Source organism: Palaemon carinicauda, chromosome 8, assembly GCF_036898095.1.
Source record: "Palaemon carinicauda isolate YSFRI2023 chromosome 8, ASM3689809v2, whole genome shotgun sequence".
NCBI lineage: Eukaryota > Metazoa > Arthropoda > Malacostraca > Decapoda > Palaemonidae > Palaemon > Palaemon carinicauda.
This window is the reverse complement of record NC_090732.1, coordinates 170,943,572-170,964,037: the sequence shown is the minus strand read 5'-3', so window position 1 is coordinate 170,964,037 and position 20,466 is coordinate 170,943,572. Positions and strand designations below refer to the sequence as shown.

At 46.6% G+C, this 20,466-nt stretch overlaps 1 long non-coding RNA gene across 2 annotated transcripts in view; it reads left to right on the top strand.

Annotated features, from left to right (window-relative positions):
* LOC137646131 (uncharacterized) overlaps positions 1-20,466 on the top strand; it is a 74,690-nt gene that overhangs the window by 44,719 nt on the left and 9,505 nt on the right. The window lies entirely within an intron of this gene.

Below are 20,466 nucleotides of genomic sequence, written 5' to 3'. Positions count from 1 at the left end.
GAAGTCGAAGGAGTTGTGCATTCTCGCCTTGCAAGTCCTGAAATGGGCAGAAGAGGAACAAGTTAAGACTGTCGGCGAGATTCATTCCGGGAAAGAAAAACGTTCCAGCCAACGGCCTCAGCAGGGTAGGCCAAGTAGTGGGGACAGAATGGTCTCTTCATCCCGAAGTAGCAAGATTCATCATACGAAGGTGGGGTTCTCCGGTAATGGATCTCTTCGCGACGAGGCTGAACGCGCAACTCCCCGTATTCTGTTCTCCTATCCCAGACCCAAAGGCGGGACAATCTGGACGTGTACGCCTTTCCTCCTTTCGCTCTGATCAGGCAGGTTCTCAACAGAGTAAGGACAGCCAACAACCTAAAGATGACTTTGGTAGTGCCTTGGTGGCAAGAGAGAGAGAGTGGTTCGCAGACCTAAAAGGTCTGGCTATTCTCCCTCCGTGGCCTCTTCCAGACAGACCAGACCTCCTGAGGCAGCCACACTTTCTGAGGTTCCACGAGAACCCTCAATCCCTTCGTCTTCACGCCTGGAGGTTATCCAGCGCCTCCTGAAAAGACAAGGGTATTCGACCAGGACGGCTGTTAGAATGTCACGTTACCTGAGACAGTCTTCTACAGCAGTCTACCAAGCAAAATGGGCAGCTTTTATTAAATGGTGTGCTTCAAGGAAAATAAAGCCTTTAGAAGCATCAGTACCCGACATTGCAGATTTTCTCGTTCACCTCAGGGATGAGTTGGGCATGTCTATTCCAGCAGTAAAAGGGGTACGAGCCGTCCTTGGACAGGTTTTCTCTTGAAAGGAATAGATCTAAGTTCTTCTAGACACATCTCGATGCTCATCAAGAGTTTTGAGCAGTCCTGTCCTCCCTCGTCTCCTAGGGTTCCGCAATGGGACCTGGCTAGAGTTCTAGATATGCTTAGTAAGCCTCCCTTCGAACCTTTGAAGGATATAGTGGACAGGAATCTTACGCTTAAGGCGGTCTTCTTGTTAGCTTTGGCGTCAGCGAAGAGAGTAGGAGAAATTCATGGGTTGTCCTACGAGGTAGAACACTCAAGGGGTTGGAGAGATATCTCCTTTAAGTTTGTCCCCTCGTTTGTCACCAAAACCCAAAACCCATCCATTTGGGATCCTAGGTTTGAGGGTTTCTCTATCCCAGCTATTCCAAAATCAGATAATCTAGATGACTTAAAATTGTGTCCTGTCAGAGTTTTAAGGAAATATCTACAAGAGGACGGCGAATCTCCACCCAGGTATAAAGAATCTTTTTGTCTCCACAGTTACGACGAAAAAGAAAATTTCCAGAAACACCATTTCCTTTTGGCTCAGGCAAGTAATCATTCAAGCTTATTCTAGTGCAGGACTTTCAGTTCCAGGAAAGCCCAGGGCACATGACGTTAGAGGTATAAGTACCTCTCTAGCCTTTGAAAAGAACATGTCAGTAGCTCAGGTTCTTAGAGCAGGCACTTGGTCTAACCAGTCGATGTTCACGTCTCACTACCTCAAGGAATGTACGAGGAAGTCCTTAGATGGTTTTTCCATTGGGCCAGTAATCTCCGCGCTCCAACCGATTTAACGGCCCAAGCCCCAGGTTCAATCGTGAATATCAAAACCATTAGACACAGGTGATCTTTTCTACTTTCCCCTTTTCTTCTCCTTTTACTTTTTATCGCCTAGGGAGGTCTTAGCCAGTAGACCGACACAACCCCCGTATATCCATACTTCAGCAAGCACATCATCAAGGAATTATGTAGGGTGAGTACTTTTTTCACTGGTAATGAGCTCTTTGTGTAATTTATCCTACTTTCCAGTTGTTTGGGTCCTTAGTCAGGGAGGCACTCCCACCTCCTAAAGTGTAAGTCTCCTAAGAAAGTGTTTCGAGGTAAGTCTCTGTGTTGGAACAAATCACAAATTATTAGTAATTTGTATTTTTCCTAACATACTTACCGAGAAACACTTTCGGGTTATGGCCCTCCCCTCCTTCCCCCGGGTGCCTCACTGATCTTTAGTATTGTTACTTTCATAGAACTTACTGGAGATCACGACCCAAGCACACATGTGGGCTACCTCCTTCCGCTAGGCCTACCATTACAGAAAATGGGAGTAGGGTAAACTACACAAAACTCTGGTCGTTTGAGAGGAGGTTCCAGGTAACTCCTAAGAAAGTGTTTCTCGGTAAGTATGTTAGGAAACATACAAATTACTAATAATTTGTGATTTTTCTTGCTGGAGAAAACAACAAGAGCTGTCCTTTGTATTGGGAATCCAAGAAAATTAAACGAGTCGTCAAGAGCACTTTGGCTGCAGAGACACTATCAGCCACAGAAGTAGTCGATACTGCATTTTATATTGGAAATGTTTTATCTCAAGTTATCTTCAATTCAGCTAAGAACTTAATCCCAATTCAATTGATAGTAGACAATCACTCATTATATGATAATGTTTATTCCACAAAAAATGTATCTGAGAAATAGTTGAGGATTGACTTGGCAATTCTGAAAGAACTGATTCATGAAGGAGAGCTTCAAATAAAATGGATGGAATCACAGTATCAATTAGCTGATATTCTTACCAAAAAGGGGGTTAATCCCTACAACCTTATGAAATTACTGTATTTGAAATTGGAACATTGTAATTATTTCATGAAATTCATATCCTATAATTTGTATTTTTAAACATAAAACTTACCCGCTGGTTATATAAGAATGGCTAGCGTTCCTTACGCCTCGGCAGAACTAATTCAAAACTCGCGGCTAACGCAGGTATGTCAGGTGTACACTAGTGCCCTGGTGGACTACAGGTAGAATTACCCCCACTTCATCAGATTTTTCCTGCCGGTCGTGCTGGTCAAAACGTTGAAAATTCACTCTCTTATTTACATTCAATTGGACGGTTTATTTGGTGATGTACTCTGTCTTTTTGTTTTGGCTTTCGCTTTGGAATTTTTCCTTTTCAAATATTCTTGAAATCTTTATTATTGTGAAGTTATTTAGTTATTTTGACCTTTTGTTATTGTTTAATTTTCTGTCACTTTTCAATATGGCCGACCCCTCCCCTTTATATAGGAAGTGTAGTAAAGGTTGTCAGACTCGACTTTCTAAAGGTTCTGTTGATCCGCACACGATTTGTGTTAAATGTAGAGTATAGGTGGCGTAAGGAATCTAGTCCGATTAAGAGGAACGTTCAGTCAGTGGAACAGCCGCACGTTTCCTCCCCGCAACAGCCGGGTTGTAGTCATTGGGAAACACCTGAACGTTTTCGGTCCCTTGACGAGTGTTCGTCTGCGAAGCACTCGAAGGTGGTTTCTGAGGGGGATAGAGTAATGGATTCGGATGCGAAGTTAATTTCTGGTTCATACTCCTCCTCTTCCTTCGGACTGGGATTCGTCTCCCGAAAGGAATAAAGATGTGGAGAGCGATGAAGAAGACGAATTCGCTTTAGAAAAGGCTGTACAATTATCTCTTCAGAACGATCCAAAGTGGAATGTCTTGTTAAACATGAAACAACAACTCTCGTCGATGATGCAGTCTTATCGACCGGTCGTTGGCAGTGAGACTGGGCTTCAGTCTTCGGTGGTAGACCCATTGTTGCACAGGCGGCCTGTTGTCTCTGGGACTGATGTGATATCGCACAGGCGGTCTCCCAAGTCCACTGTTCAGCAGAAGGTTGGAGTAGATTTGTTTCGGCAGAGCGCTGTTTCTCAACAAATATTAAAGGAGTATTCAGCCGATATTCAAGTCAAGCGTGTTAACGTTCGCCAAGTGGCGGATCGAGCCGCGAAGCGGCAGGATGGAAGCAGGCGAAGCCGGAGCGGCAGCGCGGCGAGCCTCAGGAGTTAATTGATGAAGGCCAACAGCGCCAGGCAGGCTCTAAGCGCCAGCGCGACGACCTACAATAATCGAGCCATGAATGGACAGAGCGCCAGCGCTTGAGCGCTTCGCGCCAGGACTCCTCGGGGCGGCAGCGCGATTATCGCGTGAATGTGGCGTGGCAGGTGGCGGAAGAGTGGCGCTAGCCAGACTCGCCCCATTATAGAATCAATAGTGACAGTAAACATAAGTCGAGTGACTGTCAGTTGGAAACTAATATGGAACAACGCAAGCGCGCCCATGTCGACACTGTTGAGCCCGCACAGGAGGTTAAGCGTTTAGGACAAAATGTAGCTGCAACCTCTGTATTAGAAGATCAGGATGAGGCTCTCTCTCATGAGGAACAGTTGGAGGATATCTCGGAAGATGAGGAGGAGAAACCACCTCAACATTCGGTGGATTTCAAAAAGTTAATGTTAGTCTTCTCTGAGTTATTTCCAGACAACTTTGCGCCGGTTACTCCTCTGAGTTATTTCCAGACAATTTTGCGCCGGCTACTCCTCTGAGTTATTTCCAGACAATTTTGCGCCGGTTACTCCTCGATCTCCCCCTTCTGAGTTTACCTTGGTTAGGACAGTGAAGACTTCATTTTACACTAGAATGGTGCTTTCCCGCTCTTCTAAGAGAGCATTAAAATTAATGGGAACATGGATGGAAACAAGAAAAGCTATGGGCAAGACATGCTTCGCTTTTCCACCAGCTAAGCTAGCCTCTAAATCGAACGTTTGGTATGAGACGGGAGAAGTCTTAGGTTTGGGAGCTCCGGCGTCTGCGCAGGGAGACTTCTTAAACCTGGTGGATGCTCCTCGTCGCATGGCCATGAGGAGGACTAAAGTGTTGTGGTCGATGTCGGAATTTGATTACCTCTTGAAAGGATTGTTTAGAGCATTTGAGGTATTTAATTTACTGGACTGGTCACTGGGAGCCTTAAGCAGAAGAGTGACTGAGATGAAGGACACGGACACAAGTAGTCTTATCCAGCTTATGTCATGTATGGACAGAGCAGTCAGGGATGGCTCCAATGAGCTTGCTGCTTTGTTTACTGCAGGAGTTATAAAGAAAAGAGCTACTTTTATGTTCTTTCCTCTCTGTGGGTGTCACTCCATGTCAGAGATCGGAGTTGCTTTTTGCGCCCATGTCTTCGGCTCTATTTCCGCAGGATTTAGTTAAGGAAGTGGCTGCAAACTTGACTCGGAAGGCTACTCAGGATTTGGTTACTAAAACAGCCAGTAAGGTTTTGCCTACGTCCTTCTCTTCTCGTAGAACTAAAGAAGGGACGTTGTATTCTCATTCTGCTCAGCCCTTTCGAGGTAAAAGTTCAGGGAGAAGTACTTTCAAGCCAGAGGCAAGGAAGCAAAGGAAAAGAGGAGCCAAGTCCAGCCGGGGAAGGGTCTGATGGCTCTCCCCTTCAAACAGTAGGAGCCAGGCTGAACAACTTCTGGCAGGCCTGGGAGAAGAAGGGAGCGGATCCTTGGTCGGTACATCTTCTAAAGGAAGGATACAAAATTCCGTTTGTATTAAAGCCTCCTTTAGTCGCAGATCCGGTGGATCTCTCGCCCAAGTACAGGAGAGGACCGAAGAGGCAAGCCATGCATCTACAAGTGTCGCTTCTACTCGAGAAGAGGGCGATAGAAAGGGTGCAGGATTTGGAGTCTCCAGGGTTTTACAACCGCTTGTTCCTAGTTCCCAAGAGTTCAGGGGAATGGAGACCGGTTCTGGATGTGAGCGCCCTCAACCGCTACGTCCAGAACTCGAAATTTACTATGGAGACTCAGAAGACTGTGCTGGCAGCAGTGAGAAAAGGCGACTGGATGGTGTCATTGGACATCCAGTACGCTTATTTTCATGTTCCAATACATCCAAGCTGCAGACGTTATCTGAGGTTCGTATACAAGGAAAAGGTCTTCCAGTTTCGAGTTTTATGTTTTGGCCTCTGCACATCTCCTCTGATTTTTACAAAACTAATGATGAATGTGGCGAGCATGCTGCACTCGAGGGGCATCAGAGCCTCCCTGTAATTGGACGATTGGTTGATAAGAGCTCCCTCGGTCGAGCGCTGTTTGAAGGACCTTCAGTTGACCCTGGATTTGACAAAAGAATTGGGACTTCTAGTGAGTTCAAAGAAGTCACAGTTGACTCCAACCCAGAAGATCCTTTATTTGGGGATGAAGATTCGGAGTCAGGATTTTCAGGCTTTTCCGTCGCCTGCAAGAGTTCAGTCAGCCCTTCTACGGCTGGAGGCCTTTATGGAGAAAAAAGTCACTACGGTAAGGGAATGGATGAGTCTTCTGGGAACCCTCTCGTCCCTAAAGAAGTTTGTTTCTCTGGGAAGATTGCATTTGCGCCCTCTTCAATTCCACCTCAATGCTCATTGGAAAAGGGGAGACAGTCTCGACAAGGAGAGCATTCCCGTTACGAATACAATCAAATCGCATCTTCAGTGGTGGAACAATGCTCACAAACTCAACGAGAGCCTCTCGGTGGAGCAGAGGAACCCAGACCTCGTGTTGTTTTCAGACGCCTCAAATTCGGGGTGGGGAGCAACATTGGGAAGAAGAGAGATCTCAGGGTGTTGCACAAAAGATCAGAAGGCTCTTCATATCAATCAGAAGGAGCTATTAGCAGTACACTTAGCCCTAAAAGGATTCGAGGGGCTGGTCCTGGACAAGGTGGTACAGGTCAATTCGGATAGCACCACGGCCCTAGCGTACATAGCGAAGCAGGGGGGGACCCACTCGAAGCTGCTGTACGAATTAGCGAAATCTCTACTCCTTTGGGCAAAGGAAAGGAAGATTCATTTATTGACTCGATTCATTCAAGGAGGCAAGAATGTGAGGGCGGACAGGCTCAGCAGGAGAGGCCAAGTTCTGTCCACGGAATGGATGCTGCATCTGGAGGTTTGCAAGAAGCTGTGGCAATTATGGGGTCGCCCCCTCATAGATCTCTTTGCAACCTCAAAAACAAAAAGGTTGGGAATGTATTGCTCTCCAGTACCAGATCCCGAGGCAGCTCACATAGACGCGTTTCTGCTGGATTTGACACACATGGATGTTTACGCGTTTCCACCCTTCAAGATCCTATATAAAGTAGTGCAAAAGTTTGTGTCCCACAAGGGGACCAGGATGACTCTAATCGCTCCTTTTTGGTCATCAAGGGTCTGGTTCCCGGAGATCCTGGAGTGGATAGTGGACGTGCCGAGAAGCCTCCCGTTAAGAGCAGATCTTCTCAGACAGCCCCATTTGGCAAGAAATCACCAAAACCTCCGAGCTCTACATCTGACTGCCTTCAGACTATCGAAAGTCACAAGATTTAGAGGCTTTTCGAAGGAGGCAGCCAAGGCTATTGCAAGAGCAAGGAGAACCTCTACCATTAGAGTATATCAGTCCAAGTGGGAGGTTTTCAGAGAATGGTGTAGAGCTAACTCGGTTTCTTCATCCAATACCTCTATAGCACAGATTGCCGACTTCCTTTTAGATCTGAGGAATAAGCGTAACTTCTCGGTCCCAACGATGAAAGGATACAGAAGTATGCTGGCAACAGTTTTCAGACATAGAAATCTGGATCTCTTCAACAATAAAGATTTACAAGATCTACTTAGGTCTTTTGAAACATCTAAGAGATGTCATCAAGTATCACCAGTTTGGAACTTGGATGTGGTACTGTACTTAGATTTCTTATGAGCGGCAGGTTCGAGCCTCTGCACTCGGCTACTTTTAAAGATATGACTCTGAAGGCCCTGTTCTTGGTGAGCTTGGCAACGGCTAAGAGAGTAAGTGAGCTCCATGCTTTCAGCAAGAACATTGGATTTAGAAACGGAAAAGCAATATGTTCTTTGCAGCAGGGTTTCCTGGCCAAGAATGAACTTCCTTCTCGGCCATGGCCAAAATCTTTTGAAATTTCTAATCTTTATGACTTAGTGGGCGATGAGTTAGAGAAAGTGCTCTGTCCCGTTAGAGCTTTAAGGATATATTTAGAAAGAACAAAGAGCTTGAGAGGCAACTCGGAGGCGCTTTGGTGTGCTGTCAAGAAGCCCTCGCAGCCTATGTCGAAAAATGCGCTTTCCTTTTTTATAAGGCTTTTAATTAGAGAAGCTCATTCACAATGTACTGTAATGAGGCAGATCTTAGACTGCTCAAGGAAGGCTCACGAAGTAAGAGCAGTAGCTACTTCAGTGGCTTTTAAACAGAATCGTTCTCTGCAAAGCATAATGGATGCGACTTTTTGGAGAAGTAAGTCTGTATTCGCATCTCATTATTTAAAACATGTGCAGACTCTTTATGAGGACTGCTATACTTTGGGTCCATTCATTGCTGCGAATACGGTAGTAGGTGAAGGATCTACCACTATGTTCCCCTAATCCCTAGTACCCTTTTTCTTTCTCTTGGAACTTTGTTGTCTTTAAGGTTGTATGTGTAGACTGGTCGACAGTCTTCCGCAATCTATTGATTTGGTCAGGTGGTCATGTTGTTCCTTGGGAGCGCCCGGAACAAGGGTATTATTTGAGGTTCTGTCATGTTAGAGGTTATGGCACCGTTTGACAGCTCCTAGAGATCTTCAGCCCCCTGGGTGGACCGCTGGATCTTTTAAGGATAACAGACAGAATAAGGCAGAGAACCATTGCAGTCTGTTTCCTTATCAGATACGAAACGCTTATTTTAGTTATATGTAACTATTAAGTGAATTTTCAATCAAATTGCTGTCTCAGACCCGCCACCAAAGATGTCAATCAGCCATTCTTATATAACCAGCGGATAGTTTTATGTTTAAAAATGATATTTTCATAATAAAATAAATGTTTGAACATACTTACCCGCTGGTTATATAAGTTATAATCCCACCCTCCTCCCCTCTAGAGACCTAGAGGCAAGAAAAATCTGATGAAGTGGGGGTAGTTCTACCTGTAGTCCACCAGGGCACTAGTGTACACCTGACATACCTGCGTTAGCCGCGAGTTTTGAATTAGTTCTGCCGAGGCGTCAGGAACGCTAGCCATTCTTATATAACCAGCGGGTAAGTATGTTCAAAAATTTATTTTACAGTATTATGAAAATATCATTTTTCAACAAATGTCACTTTTTATTTTTTTTAAAAGTAAGGGGAATCTGTTACATTAGTTACCCCTATCAAGTGCGCCTCATGCACGTTTTCTGTAATGTTTGTTTTGGTAAGCGTCACTGTATGTCTGGCAGAAGTTAGCCTGGCTGCTTTGTATCCTTTCTAATATTAATACGTATTTTTCAGTGACTCTAAGTGTCTGTATGATACCCAATTGATACCACGGATTAACATTCCCTGGACAGAAGACAAGTCATCCTGATTCCCATTAGCCATCACTTGAAGGGAAGAGATGAAGAAGGACGTGATGCTGTGAGTGGCTTTGTTCAGGGTTCTGAACACATATCCCTGAATCAAAGTTATAGAGAGCTTCTATCCTCCAGAATGACTTGGCAGGCAAATATATACTGTTTTTTTACCTGGTTAATTGGGCTTAGAATAGTAGGGGGCAGTTTCTAGGGTTGAAAACCTATCTGCTGCCCATCATAACTGATTGTGTGATTGCTAGAGGAACCTGTGAACTTGTGAAAAGTCCTGGTGGTTAGAGCTCCCTACAAGTTCCTGAAATCTAGACCACTCTTGTGAAGTCCAGACTTAAGTACTAGAGGAAAACTTGGTTCTAAGGCTGCGAGGTATCTTTTACCGGGAAGTTTGAGGTGTTTCCCTGACGATATAAGTATGAAAAAAGCTGATCCGGATATTATTGGCATGTGGCCACTTGGGAACGATTTAGGTCATACTGAGCTTCGACATTGTCTACCAATTGTGAAGTAATCAGTCAAAAGGAAAAATGGGTGGAAAAGAGTAAGCGTTTAGAATTCCGAAGGATGTTGGAAGATGTCTTTAATGCTACCAATAAACTGGGACTGGGGGGGAATATTGAAAGTTTCTTCCTGATGAGGATCCATGAAATAACCCTTGTTGATATAAGTCAACAATGGAAGGATAGCCATTCATCAACACTTCCAAGTGCTTTCTTGAACTTTTTGGAAAGCATGTAAGCAAAAACATAGCTTGCGATACCAGTAGGTTGAAAAGCCACAGTGGATCATATCTTTGAAATGGATAGGATATTCAGGTGAGTGTCCCATCCTTCCCCAGATATGTCAGTGGGGTTTAGATTCTCCAGAGTTTAGGAGTTCTCTTAATAAGGACCCTCACACGTAGCAGGGTAGATCATCCTGTATTCTGCACCAAACAGCACCTGAAGGTAAAGAGAATGCTGGTTGCTGACTAGTAACGCTAAAAGAACTACAAGAATGACCGTTGGGAGTCGTTCGTGACGAAATAACCTTTCTGTCAAGCGAAAGAGGTCTTGTCAACAACTTGCAAATTATTGCAAGAACCTTGGTAATTGTAGACTAAGTCTTAAAGATCTCTTCTTTAGTAGGTAATGGACCAGAGTTGAGTGTCATAGAGTTGTTTATTGTCTCAACATTCTTCGAAGAATCCCCCTAAACATTTGCACGGAACAGGGCGACCCCCAGAGAGGAAGCCAGAGTAAACGAGCATTAGCTGGTTTCCTTTGCCAACTGAATTGCTTCTCGCTTTCACTCATTCCAAGTCTAAAGAGCACTAAGTGCCTCAGCCTCTGAAAGGCGGACAGAAGAATGTGGTGCCGATAATTGTACCAGCACTGTGGCTCTTGGACGATTCAGAAGCTGTAACAGTCTCTCTCAGCGTGTCCCAAGATCTCAAGCTTTTAAAAGTTTCTGCCATGTTGAAAGATCTCTGGGCTGGGAGCACAGGGAAGGAACTAATGATAGGTAGGTGTATTACAGTAGTTCTCTGGTGATTTGAAAGTGACACTCACCCAAAGAATGATTGTAAGTGCCTATCACATATTTTTCGATAGTTTGGTTTCTAATTGCATTGCTTTTGGGTGCATTGATCTGATTGCAGGTTTCTGAGTGCATAGTTCCTGATCGCAGTTGTGGTCTGTCCCATGCGAGTGATGATGGTGGAAAATTAGTGCAAGGAATCCCGTCTTGAGGAAAGAGCATGTGATCAGAAGGTTCCTGTGAAGTCAAAACGTGAAGCGTAGACCGCAAGGACAGCTTGTGACGGGAATCTGGACATTGATCAGCCATGGATGCCACTTGCAATAACTATGGACGGATAGTACAGGTCATAGTCCTCAATCTCAGAAATGCTAAGGAAGCTCAATGCAATACATGTCAGTAACAGGGACACTTTTGATTAGATGTGCAGGTTTACCAAGATTAATCGTCATGGTATACAGCCTCACCTTCAAGCCTGAGTGGAAATCACCCCTCACCAACTAGTAAATCAAACACCATTTGCCATCTCGTGGGTGCCAAGTTACTCAGATAACGAGTCCCCAAACCAGTCACTGTCTCCCGGTTAATTAGTGATATATCATCACATCTGCTAATCCCTGGTACAGTAGCAGACATCACAGTGATTGGCACCAAACACTTGGATTAATTCTGCATACCCTGGACAAGACTGTCACTTCCACCCATGACATGTCTTGACAGCAGATGGATCCCACAGGACACAGGCTGTTTGATGCTTATAGGCAATACTTCACCTTGGTAAAAAGTCATACTTAGCTACCATACATGTTCACAAGGATATCTAGATTGCCCTCCTCTCCCGTCAACATTGCCGAGCCCTTGCCATACCGTCACCAGACTTCCCAAAGCCTATTCTCAAGGTTACACATGATAACAGGTATGCCCCGTTTACTGCCTCTGCCATGATGTCACCCACTTCTGCTAAGGACTATTTTCTTCACCATTCGCCATAGTGTCACCAGACTTCCCAAAGTCCATTCTCAAGGTTACACATGATAACAGGTATGCCCCGTTTACTGCCTCTGCCATGATGTCACCGACTTAAGCTAAGGACTATTTTCTCCACCATTCGCCATAGTGTCACCAGACTTCCCAAAGTCCATTCTCAAGGTTACACATGATAACAGGTATGCCCCGTTTACTGTCTCTGCCATGATGTCACCCACTTCTGCTAAGGACTATTTTCTCCACCATTCGCTTTACATGTGCCTGGGCCCATTCCATTCAGTTTAAAGTATCAAGTGAAAGAAAATGACTCCTTAATGCAACAAGGAATCATCACCCCAGTAGGCGACGAACCCTCTTAATGATGCCATTCTATGGTCATGGTACCCAAGGACACAGGTTTCCATACCACTGTGGATTACACCCATTTATATTCTCAGATTACCCACACTAGACATCTATCACCCACGCGCATGATGTTACACATTATGGCAACATTATTATTACATGTGACAACCCCTGTTATTAGTTTTGCTATGTTCATGCATAAGCCAGTCATTGTAAAGTGGTCACTGAAGTGTGACAATCACAGGACTAAGTCTTGCTTTCACGTTTCTCTATCTGTTTTTAGTGTAGGGGAATATCAAGAATCTACGATTTTAATCTATCACTCTTTGCTCCATCCTACATTGACTTATGTAGCAAGGTTGCATGCCGTAGATACAATAGGAAGATCCCTTATCACAATTGTCCTGAAGAGTGTGGGGATTTAAAGCCGAAGTGGGCTTAGAACATCGGAAAGCTCTTTCCACCTTGAAAAACTCACTGTGTTAGCGTAGTGCTGAACGAAAATACGTTACAGGAGCCCTGTGATTTGAACATTATGTTCTCAGAAGTGTAGATTGAGTTGGCGAGTCCAGCAGCATCTGATCTACGTAGTAACCAGGCCTAACATCCAATTTGAACAAACAAAAAACGTAGTTGTTCCGTAACCGAAATACAAACCACGCTATTTACATGGGGTATTACTTTCGGCGTAGCTGAAATGATGAGCCATTAGATTTTAACGAGGGTTAAACTACCCCCGCGCTAGTTAGCAAGGGGGTAGGGGAGGGGTAGCTAGCTACCCCTCCCCCCCACACACTGGTGAGCTGCCTCACTTCACTTTTGGCTCGGACGATGAGCAGACGTCTCTGTCCTGTCCTCGCATGGCAGCCATTAATGTTTTATCTTTAACTTAATTACCGTATATACTCGTGTAATGTTCGACTTCGTGTAATGTTCGACCCCCCTATTTTGCCTTCAAAATCATGAATTCATCATATACCTCATGTAATGTTCGAGTCTTGATTTTGGCAGTAGGCTAGAGGTCTTTTATCTCCAGCATACCATAATTACCAACAAAGTATGGGTTATGCCTAAGTGCAACAAACAAATGTATAAAACAAATCGGAACACCTAAATACTAACATCTGTTTACAATAACAATTGAGTATTCAGCGTACATTTTCTAGCGAACACTTTAGTTGCAAACAGCCGATTATCATCACCGCCTAATAGCTTTCAAAAACAACCAAACACTTCAAGTAGCAAACAAAATTAGTTCATCGTTTTGAGTAACAAATTACCATTACCGGTAATTGCAGGTAATTACGGTGATTATAATCATTATTACGTTATGCTAATCATTTTTTTCCCTCACAATATATATGAATAAGAATTTACTCATAACAAATAACGTTCAAGCAGTAAAAATGTTTGGAGTTACCGAAACTAGCGTTCGAAATTGGAGAAAAAAAAATGTGGATTCAATTAAGAAATTGTTTGCGGTTTATTATTAATATCAATTAATATACAATACCAAGTAAAATAAAATGAGCATTATTTTTTCATTAACCATATCACGTTATAACATACGCAACCCGACTGTTTGCTAGCTTCATACCTGCTGCGTTATGGTAAAGTCATTACTGCTAGCAAAAAAAAAACTATTTATGAAGGTTTAGGAAATAAAATCCATGCTAATAATATATCTGGTGTTAAATGAACATGGTTAGTACTGTATATATAGGCCTAGCCTATGTTTACCTACCAGTAGGTAACCTTATATACGTGTAAGCATAGCCTACGATTACCTACCGGTAGGTAGCATAGCCTAGGGTAATTTTCGCGTAGGCCTACCTTACGTTTACCTACCGGTAGGCCAGAAATTTTTGCTTTTTCAAATATATATCTCGTGTAATGTTCGACCCTTACTTTTTTACCTGAAAAATAGGCCTTCAAAAATCGAACATTACACGAGTATATACGGTACTTACTTTTCTTATACTTAATATATATGTAAACATTCTTATGTTTATGTATATATTTGAGTTTAGAAATACAGTAAGTTTCCTTTTCAGTGTTTGTGCTGTGTGTGTGTGTAGGAAGTCCACTCAATTGTACGACAACATCTCCGTTTGGTCCTAGGCCCCCTCGGTGACATTTCATGGGTCGCGATCTCTCCCTTGGTCCTTCGGTCTTCCCTTCGGCGGGCGCCGTTGGGAATCGTCATCGCTGGACTTTATTTATTTATCTGTTTCTCCGCTGTTCCTCCTTCCCTACGGGGAACTTGGTCTATCAGCGTAGGGAACATGGGAGTTTAGTTTGACTACGGTCTCTCTCTCTCTCTCTTGAGGTCGTTCACCCTTTTATTACTACTACGTATTACGGTAGCTTCCTTCCCGTTGCGGGTTGAGTTTCTACTCTGTTTATTTTGTCTCAATTATTTTTTAATCAAATCTAATTGTATTTGTTAACTTTTCAGCTTCTGTGTAGAACGCTTCCCTTCGGGGTTCATTCGTTCTTACTATTAGTGAACATTCTTAGGTGAATTACATAATTATAATTGTTATAATTCTGTTTTTGTTACAGTTCTCTGCCTTCCCCCCCTTCCCTGAGTGTGAGTGGGGGAGGAGGGCGCATTCCTGGTGCGTAATTCTTATGTTCTTTTCCCTCGGGGTTCCTCTTCGGAGTTCCCCCGGGGGAATAAATGTTAACTAATTATTTTATTTTCACAGTTAACTGTCTAGTTTTTTCGTTTGCCTAATGTGCCAACGAAGCAGAGCTGTCCTGTTTGGGCCTGGGGAGTCTGCTGTTGCCGCCGCCTCTACGACTTCGTCATGGGCGTGTTCCCTTCTCCTAGGAGTTCTCCCGTGACAACTGTCAGCTCCTTAGTTCATTTAGAACACTCAGGAGGTTCGCCTCCATGGGTGGGTAACTTCCCTTCCGAGGGAGGTTCCCTTCCCAGGTATGAGTTTTTTCCCCTTCAGGGGGGGGGGGGGGCAACTTCTCTTACCTTAATAATTACCTGGTTGGTTGTTTCCTGGTCCTCGGGCGGTTATGCTCTTGGTGCTGAGCGACCGCTTTTGTAACCATGCTCTAGGGGTTGAGCGGTTGAAAGGCCGGACCATGGAATTTGTGCAATTATGCTCTTGGTGCTGAGCGGTCGCACTTGCAGCTACGCTCAAGTGGCTGGGCAGCTGCAGGAGCTCCTCTTCGGAGGGTTTCTCTTTATGATCAGCTTGCTGATCCAACGGCCCTAAGGGGCGCCTTCATCAGTTCTTCTGGTCTCTTCTATGAAGTGTTCTCCTCTCTCGTTCGCGAGAAGGACACTCTTAGAGACTCCTCTTCGGAGGACTCCCCTCTGTTGTTGCTGAAGGCTCAGTTCCCCCTTCCGAACATCCTTCGAGGGGCAGCTGAGTCCAACGGTCTCTCTTTGCGCGCCAGCGATCTCCTAAGCGCCCGCAGGATTCTTCGCCTGCACGCAAGCGTTTTCAACGCGCCAACGCTTCAATCATTGTAGGTTTCCTACGCGCCCACGCGTTAACTCTCCTGTACGCGATCGGTCGCTACGCGCCAGCGCGCCTTCGCCAGCCTACGAGCCATCGCTCGCCAAGACGCGCCATCGGTCTCCCGGCCGCCTGCGCTCTCCCTTACGACCGAGCACATGCGCACCCATGTTCGCGCGCGCGTGCGAACCAACGGTTTAACTTCGCGCGAGTGCCAGTCCCGGCCGCCTGCGCTCGCCCTTACGACGGCGCGCCCGCGCACATGCACACCCATGTTCGCCCGCGCGCGAACCAACGGTTTTCTATCGCGCGAGTGCCAGCGCGATTTCGTCCGCGATTCCTGTCGGGTTTCACAACGCGGGCAACCTGGCGAGTTTTCTGGAGCGCGTACTTCCAGATCATTGTCGGCATGATCTCTCACCTATAGACGCAAAGCAGCGCACGTGCAGGAGCAGGAAGAAGCTTCAGAGAGGTCTGGGCAACATTCTTCTCCTTTGCAGGCAGGCCACATCATGTCTACTCCTCAGGATCGTCCGATCCCCTTCCCTCCAGCGGGAGTCGCTGACACTGCGTCTGTCAGCCGTCAGCAGAGGAGTACTTCGAGATCATGGGGGAACCTGGTTTAGCCCTTCCTCTCCACCATTCCGTGGAAGGGGCTTACCAGGGAATTTTTCTCTCAAGAAATTCTCCGCCCGGCTGGTGACATTCTCGACTTCGGAGATCTTCAGCCAGGAGAAAGCCGCAAAGTATGGCATGCAGGCCACTTCGTGGCTGCTCGTCTGGCTTGGATCTCTGGGCATCCTGTTGCGATCCGAGAATTTGTCCAAGGAGAGCTCCAGGAAGGTCATGGAAACTTTCCTCCTCTCGGGCACGAGCACCATCGTTTCCCGGCTCACCAAGTTTCGAACTTGTGGACAAACTCGATGTTGAAGCATTGAGATGCAGTGACCGAGAGCTTCCTCTCGGAAATCCCAACCATGGATGTCGGCAAGCTCAAACACTCTTCCATCCTGGGAGAGACCTTGTTTTGAGCCCAAGGACGGGGAACGGACAGCTGAGAGGTGGAGAAAGTCGAATCACGATTCGCTCCTCCAAAGGCGCTTACATCCGGACCCTACAAGCCTCCAGCGCCTCAACAACAACAGCCTCGTCAGCCTAGGACATCGGAACCGGCCCCGGCAGCTAAGACAAGGTGTCTAAACAGCAGCCCCCTCCTGTCAGAGACAAGAAGGGCGGGAAGTCCTTCCGGGGAGGCAATAATCCTACAGGGAGCGGCCGAAGCCGCAAACGCTAGGATTGGCAACCCCCCTGCATGGTCCCCAGTGGGGGGATGCCTAAGGTTGCGCGTTCAGGTGGCAGCAACTTGGGGCCGATTCCTGCACGATCTCCGTGATCAGCCAAGGATATCGCGTCCCGTTCTTTACATCTCTACCTCCACTGACAGCGAATTCAGTGTCGCTGAGCTCCTATGCCATGGGATCGGCAAAGGGGCTAGCCCGCAGGCAGAAGTCGAGACCATGCTCTAGAAGGATGCTCTCTAAAAGGTCATCGACGGCTTCTTCAGTCGACTTTTTCTTGTAAGAAAGCGTCTGAAAGCTGGAGACCTGTCATCGACCTCTCAGCCCTGAACAAGTTTGTCGAACAAACTTCGTTCAGCGTGGAACAGCAGAGTCGATCAGGCTTGTAGTGAGACCACAAGACTTCATGTGCACACTGGATCTGAAGGACGGGTACTTCCAGATCCCAATCCATCCGTCTATTAGGAAGTACTTGAAATTCAGCCTAGACAACAAGATTTACCAGTTCAAGGTGCTGTGTTTCGATTTCTCCACAGCACCGCAGGTGTTCACCAGAATGTTCACCCTGATATCTTCATGGCCGCACAGGAGCGACATCCGTCTCCTTCGCTTTTTAGATGACTGGCTAACCCAGGCAGTCTCGGAATCGCCCCTTCTTCGACACCGAGACAAGCTTCTGGGACTTTGCCAAGATCTAGGGATCATGGTAATTCTCGAGAAGTCTTCTCTGCTTCCATCTCAACAACTGGGATATGTAGGCATGATATTAGACTCCAATCTCCAAGCCTTCCCATCAGATGTCAGGATAGCAAGGCTGAGGAGAGTCACAGAACCTTTCCTCAGACAAGGAGAGCTTCCAGCCCAATCTTGGTTATGCGTCCTAGGTCACCTTTCCTCCTTGTCCAGGCTAGTTCTAAACGGCCGCCTCAGGATAAGATCCCTGCATTGGCGGCCCAAGTCCCGATGGAATCAAGACAAAGATTCCCCGGACACTCTGGTCCCTTTGGGACCTGCAGAACGAATGGACCTGCAGTGGTAGTTGACCTACGGAAACCTTTGCAAGGGAATGGATCTTCTCGTCCTTCCCCCGCATTTGATGCTGTTCTCGGACTCGTCAAAAGAAGGAGGGGGGGGGGGGGGGGCACGTTCTGAATCAGGCCTATGGTCAGAACCAGAAGGATACCTCCACATCAATCTGCTTGGAATGAAGGCGTTATTCTGGCCCTTCAACACTTCCAACAGACCCTGGCGAGTCACTCCGTGAATGACAACTCCACGGTAGTGGCTTTTTTCAACAAGCAGGGAGGTACCTTTTCATAACAGCTTTCTCATCTTGCAGTAGAGATACTGAGATGAACCGAAGTCCACTCAATACCCTATCAGCTCGCTTCATTCCGGGCAAAGGAATGTGCTCTCCGACAGTCTGAGCAGGGCCTCACAGATAGAGAGTTCCAAGTGGTCTTCGGCCCCCCTGGTAGCCAACAAGTCCTGACCTTGTGGACCTGTTTGCGACAGCCTTGAATTTCAAGCTGCCGCTGTACTACTCCCCAGTCCGAGACCCCAAGGCACTCTGGCAAGATGCCTTTCTACAAAGGTGGGACAACATCGACGTCTACGTCTTCCCACCGTTCTGTCTGTAGAGAAGGGGGCTCAACAAGACCAGACTATCGGTCAACCTATCGATGACTCTGATAGCTCCGCTGCGGCATCATGCAGAGTGGTTCCCGGAACTTCTGCATCTCCTGTCGGAACTCCTGAGAGAGCTTCCCCCACGACACGAGCTACTCAAACAACCACACTGCAACATCTACCACAAGCCGTAGCATCGCTTCGGCTTCATGCCTGGAGACCATCCAGCATCTCCTCACAGAGAGAGGAGTTCCGCAACAAGTTGCGGAGCGGATGTCTCGACACCTGCGAAAGTCATCCGCAGGGGTCTACCAGGCGAAGTGAAGAGTCTTCTGTGGTTGGTGTCGTGGGAGAGGTACCTCTCCCTTTGATGCCACTATTCAAGCAATAGCGGAGTTATTGTATATCGGCAGGAGGAAATGCGCCTCTCGCTCTCGGCGGTGGAAGCCTATCGCTCAGCCTTAAGCCTGGCCTTCAGGCTGAAAAGAATAGACATTTCCTCCTCGCTGGATCTTTTTTCGCTCATACGAAACTACGAACTTACCTGCCCCCAGTCGGAAGTGAGACCTCCATGGAACATGGTTCGGGCTCTTAGGGCTCTTAAGAGATCTCCTTGCGAACCATTACGCCAGGCTTCTGGTCGTCACCTGTCTTGGAAGACGGTGCTCCTGCTCGCTCTGGCCTCGGCCAAGCGTGTCAGCGAACTTCATGGTCTCTCGTACGATGTCGCCCATTCAAGAGGATAGGTGGAGGTAACGTTCAGGTTCGTCCCTGAGTTGGTTACTAGACTCAAAATCTTGGAGTCCCGGACCTTCGGTTCGACTCCTTCAGGATTTTGAGTCTCCGTTCTGTAATAGATGACCCAGACCATCTCCTACTATGCCCAGTAAGGAGTCGGAGGTGTTATCTTAAGAACAGCTGCAGTTCGTCCTCACGTGCAAGCCCTGTTTGGGAGCACAGGAAGGACGGAGAGGAGGGTCACCAAGAATACCTTTTCAGCCTGGATTCGGCGGGTCATCCATCACGCCCTGAATCCAGACCCTCCTCTGTCACGTCGCCTTAGAGCACACGACACCAGAGGCATCGCAACGTCCCTGGCCTTCAAGAGGAACTACTCTGTGATGCAGGTGCTACAAGCTGGAGTCTGGAAGTGTCAAACGACCTTCACAGCCCACTACCTGCAGGACGTGACCCACAGGAGCTTCGATACGTTTTCTATCAGCCCTGTGGTGGCTACACAACAGCTGGTCTAACCTCAGGCTCCTTAATGGACAGGTAGTAGAAGGTTGGGAGCATTGTTACCCGGTTTTAGACTGCATGAATGAAAGAAGTATGTCTGGCCCTTACTTCTTTCTTCATCCTCCCCTATCTTGGGGAAAGCAGCATCCTGGGTTCTCTGCATAGCTGACCTCTAACCTCTGCAGGTAAACCATGCTTCCTTGTCTTCCTTGTATTAAGATAATACTGTCGCGTCCCCCATACCCTGACGAGGTGGTATTGGGAACGTCCTAGCCTAGAATTCCATCTAAGGGACTTCAGGTCAACTTTCTAGGACAAGTCACACTTCATCCCTCCACACACGAGCTTATGTAGGCCGCACGTTCCTTGCGGAGCAAGGAACTTGCGAGGTGCAGGGACTCTTTTTCTCGAGTGCTGCTCACTCGGATTCTGAGCCCCCGGGCAAAGCCAAAGCCAGTAAGGCTGGGACTTTCCACCCTTCCTAAGGGGTAAGTCACCCCATGTAAATAGCGTGGTTTGTATTTCGGTTACGGAACAAATGACAAATTCGGAGATAATTTGTATTTTTCCTAACCATACAAACCTTAGCTATTTACACATATTTGCCTGCCAGCCCTGTCCCCCAAGTCAAGTCCTACCTCTAAGCGAAGTGAATCAGTTCACCGGTGTGTGAGGGGGGAGGGGTAGCTAGCTACCTCTCCCCTACCCCCTCGCTAGCTAGCGAGAGGGTAGTTAACCCTCGTTAAAAATCTAATGGCTCGTCATTTCAGCTACGCCGAAAGTA